The sequence below is a fragment of the Petaurus breviceps genome, unplaced genomic scaffold (genome assembly GCF_028583685.1).
Source record: "Petaurus breviceps papuanus isolate PSGF00001 unplaced genomic scaffold, PetGlider_PUasm1.0 90784, whole genome shotgun sequence".
Lineage (NCBI taxonomy): Eukaryota > Metazoa > Chordata > Mammalia > Diprotodontia > Petauridae > Petaurus > Petaurus breviceps.
This window is the reverse complement of record NW_027187345.1, coordinates 832,343-837,256: the sequence shown is the minus strand read 5'-3', so window position 1 is coordinate 837,256 and position 4,914 is coordinate 832,343. Positions and strand designations below refer to the sequence as shown.

Genomic DNA, 4,914 nt, shown 5'->3' with positions numbered 1-4,914 from the left:
GGGCAAAGATTTTCTACATTTTCCCAAAGATTTGGAAGGGAAACTCTAACAACTTTTACTAGCTCTTAGCATGACAGAATTTATTCTTTCCTTGAAGAGAGAACCGAAGATTTCAGCTGAATGGCAAGTTTGACTAGATGGGAGAGTCAGGTGTCACAGTAGATAAAGCACAGGCCTGGAGTCAGGAGAAGCTGAGTTAAATCCTCCTGCCTCAGACATTTATTAGCTGGGTGTCCCTAGGTAAGTCACTAAATTTTTGACTACATCAGTTTCCTCATCTGTAAAAGGAGGATAATGACACCTACCTGCCAGAGTGGTTCTGAAATAATTGCGCACAGTGTTTGGCACATAGTAGGTGCTATAGAAAAATTAGTTATTATTATGATTGCTGCTAGACTATGTGTCTAACAGTACCATGCAATAAAGATATGTGTAGAAAAGAATTTAGATTCAACAAGGAGCAGGACAAAGCAGTATGATGACATCACTAAAAGATATTAGCAACAATTTTGAAAGAATTCTGATAAAGCAGAGATCAGCCATGATGCCAGAAGACCAGTGATGACATAAGGCAATGTACTTCCTTACAAAAGTACTGGATTCGGCTGGTGGAAGGAAGGCAAGGCAGGATGGCGGCGCTAGCGTCAGGCTCGGACTCGGAAGCGGACTCAGAGGCGCTCTGCAGCGCTGAGCTGCAGGAGGCTTTCGCTCGGGGCGGGCGTGCTGAAACCGGGGCTGAACATGGTGCTCGAGGCACCGAAATGCAGGCAAAATGACGTGGCAGGGGTGGGTCAGTGCCTGGCCGAGTTCCAGAGGGAGCTGGTGCGGCTGGAGCGGCTGGACGTGACCGTGGGGCCAGCGCCAGAGCTCGCAGCACAGCAGATGCCAGTGGATCCTGGAGCTGTGGACCCCGAGGACGACTTCTGGAGGGAGATGACCTTTTACCGCCAGGCCCAGGCTGCAGTCCTGGCCATGCTGCCCGGGCTCCACCAGCACCAGATCCCCACCAAGAGGCCCCAGGATTACTTTGCAGAGATGGCCAAGTCTGACCAGCAGATACAGAAGATTCGACAGAAGCTACAAACGAAACAGGCTGCCGTGGAGAAGTCTGAGAAGGCCAAGAAGCTTCGAGCACTCAGGAAATATGGCAAGAAGGTACAGACAGAGGTTCTTCAGAAGAGGCAGCAGGAGAAGTCTAAGATGATGACGGCCATCAAGAAGTACCAGAAAGGCTTCTCCGACAAACTGGATTTCCTCGAAGGGTATAGAAGGTCACTCTCAAGAGGTGAGAAGGAAGGGGCCAAGGCTCAACAGATGAAGAAGGGGCCCAGTGCCAAGAGGTGGTACAAAAACCAGAAGTTTGGTTTTGGTGGAAGGAAGAAAGGATCCAAGCGGAACACCCGGGAAAGCTATGATGATGTGTCCAGCTTCCGGGCCTGGACCACCCATGGCAAGGGCCTACACAAGATGGGCAAGAAGCTCTCCAATAAGAGACCTGGAAAACGGGCAAGAGAGAAAATGAAGAACCGTGCACGCAAAGTGCCACCTCTTATACAGAGGAGTAGGCGCAGAGCGGACACAGGCTCTTGCTGCGGCCATCCCTTGGCTGCCTTTGCTTTCGGAGTCGGGGGTCTGAGGGGTGTGAGCCACCCCTGTGGCACTGGCTGGCTGGCGGGGGCTGGGGGCTGGGAGGGTGGGGTCTAAAATGGGCAGCTTCAGAGGATTGGGACATGTCCCAAGGTCTGGGGAGAGCCAAGCGTACCTGGCCCCACTAGTCTGAGCTCTGCTTGGCCTTTATGCGCCAGAACTCTGCCATGTACTTTGTGATGTCTTTGTAGCTGCGGAAAAATTTGATCCTGGTGTCCCTGCGCTCACTGGGGACCTGGAGAGAGGAGGACACACGTGGCCACGAGGGAGTGTGGCAGCTGTCCCCCTGCTGCCCTGCCCCTGGATCCCCGACCACCCCATCCGTTCATAGCCCCTGTGGGGTCAGTGCCAGCCCCTTTCCAGGGGCTATGTAAATAAATGTGGCTTCAATTTAAAAAAAAAAAAAAACAAAAGTACTGGACTCAGTATGCAGAATGTGATGCTCATTTCTGGGCATGGTCAACATGGGGATGTGTTTTGCTTAACTATGCATATCTATTAGGAGATTTTTGTCCTTTTTTTTTTTTCTCCAGAAGAGAGAAGGTAGAAAGGAGAAAAAAATAAGTTTTATAATTGAAACAAATTAATTTAAAAAGTAGAGTTACATCTTAAAAGTTGGATTTGAGAAGCTAAAAACATGTTAAACTACTGCAATTAGAGCCTAGAATGAATCCTATTGGCTTAGGGAAATTCAGGGGGAAAAAAATCTCAGAAATGTAGGGCTTTGCAATAAGCCACATTCCTCTAGCAAAATAATACTAAATTTGTTTTGCTTTATTCTCAAAAAAAAAAAACCAACATTCTTTTTGCCACCTTCCTACAAAGTTTGACAACTTGCTGGTTTTTTTCTGCTAATCAATTTAACGAAGTATAATATTCCAAAAATAATTTTACAGGGTTTTAAAAAAATCAATCTGAACCAAAACATGACTTTAAAAGGTTATAAATAAAACTCCTCACATATATTCAAGACCTCTTAAGATATCTGCAAATTCCTCCTTTACCACTCCCCCCCCTCCCGCCATGGCTAGGTGCTGCAGTGAATAAAGCACCAGCCCTGGAGTCAGGAAGACCTGAGTTCAAATTTGGCCTCAGACACTTAACAAGCCATGTGACCTTGGGCAAGTCACTTAACACCAATTGTCCTCCCAAAAAAAAAAAAAAAACCCACTACCACTCCCCCCCCCAAAAAAAAAACCTCAGAGATGAAGCAGCCTGAGAAAATTAAAAGGGCTTCATTGCTTTTATTCTCATGCTAACTGACCCTCTACAGGTAAAGACTGGCCCTTCAAATCTTAAACTGATTGCTTTCCTTAATTAACTAATTTGTGGAGCACTTTGGCAGACAGACAGACAGACAGATAGACAGACAGACAGAGTGTGTGTCCATGAACTTGCACATGCCAGCCTGAGCCCTACTAAAAGTGACCTCTTTATCCTGTTTTTCCTCCTAACCAAACAACCAGGGCTCAGGTAATTTTTGCAGGATCTGAAATTGTCTAGGAGCTGTTCTCATTGACTTTGTTCAGGGAAAATTGGCCTGGAGATCCTAATGTTTGATAAATTCAGTGAGATCCTGGCAGCTCAAAATGCTAAAAGTAGATCTCTTGATTGTTTAAATGAGCCTTTTCCAAAAGTTTCCCTTTTCTTACACATTTATTATTTGCCCAGAAGGAGAAGATTATATGCAAACTAAACAAATGCATCTTCTTTTAAAATTAAAAAAAAAGGTCAACTACTTCTTTGGGAAGCGTTAATAGAGGTAGCCAGGTGATGCAGTGGTTAGTACAGGACCTGGAGTCAAGAACACTTCAGTTCTTTTTGCTTATTTGTTTTGTTTTTGCTTTTTGGAGGGGGAAGGGCAGGGCAATTGGGGTTAAGTGAGGTCACACAAGTAGTAAGTGTTAAGTGTTTGAGGCCAGATTTGATCTCAGGTCCTCCTGACTCCAGGGCTGGTGTTCTATTCACTGCGCCACCTGGCTGCCCCACACTTCAGTTCTCATATGGCCTTGATGGGGTGCTAGGAATCTATGCTTGTAATATCAGTTTGTAACATCAGTTTGCAAAATCAATTTGTAAAACCAGTCTGTAAAATCACATTCCCCCCCCACCCCACCCCAGTCTCAGAGCATTAACTCTGCCCCTTCCCCCTGCCAGCACTCTGCCTAGCAACAACCATTGGATTGTTTATTTCTGCTTGGAAAAATAACAAGCTACACCTATGAATTCTTCACTAAACCATCTATAAACATTTTAGCTTAGGCAAATGTTATCTCCCCCTAATACAGTGGCCAGCTGCATCTATGAATCTTTTAATGCACTATCTATAGGTTAACTCCTTAGCCAATTATACACATACTGAGTCTCCATTAGCCTTGGTTCCCGACATCCATCTTGTCAAACATGACACTGATGGGTAGCAGACTAGGCACTTGTCAGTCAGACCTGACCGCTAGCTGACTTAGTGACGTTTCAAGCCTAAAACCACAGCTTCAGGTAGCACCCCCTTGGGCTATTTCCCAGTTAATTATGGGAAATACTCCTGGGCAGTTGATATTAAAAGTGCATGTTCTTTTAAGCACTGACCACTCTTTAACTCCTTCCTAATCCCACCCCTACTCACCTAGTTAGCATAATTGACACCTGATTTACTGTCATGACTCCTTAAAAACTATACCTATATCTTCTTTAAGTTTGCAGGTTCCCTAAGAACCCTTGCCCACTGTAAAGTGTAATAATAAACTTTTACAATCCTGACTTCAAAGTTTTCTTGGGCCTACTGAATTCCTTCCAGACTGAATCGCAGGGTTTCTGGTCATTGATCTTGATCAGAGTCCCTGTATAACCTATTGCCATTCCCCCATCAGCCTCAGAAACATATTAGCTGTGTAACCCTGGGTAAGTCACTTGACCTTTATGTCAGTTTCCTCATCTGTAAAATAGGAGTAATAATAGCATTTACCTCCTAAGGGCTGTTGTGAGGATAAAATTAGATAATATTTGTAAAGTGCTTTGCAAATCTGAAAGTGCCATATAAATGCTAGCTATAATTATAATAATTATTATTCGGTATAATTATGCCTTTGAAGGAAGAATTGCACTTTACCTCCTTCCTTTAACTCAATCACTTTAGGAGGAAAAGGAAGAAAGAGGAAGGAGAAACTCACTAAGTCCTCAAAGATCATTTAAATATCATGATAGATCAAATTGACTTAGTTCAGTCTTTTCTCAAGGCACAGAGTCAAGTCCTATAAGGTAAAGACATAT

The 4,914-nt window shown here is 44.5% G+C and overlaps 1 pseudogene; it reads left to right on the top strand.

The window, feature by feature from the left end:
- The first annotated feature begins 616 nt into the window (after window positions 1–616).
- On the top strand, window positions 617–1,719 carry LOC138147332 (probable rRNA-processing protein EBP2 pseudogene; annotated as a pseudogene).
- The last annotated feature ends 3,195 nt before the right edge of the window (window positions 1,720–4,914 follow it).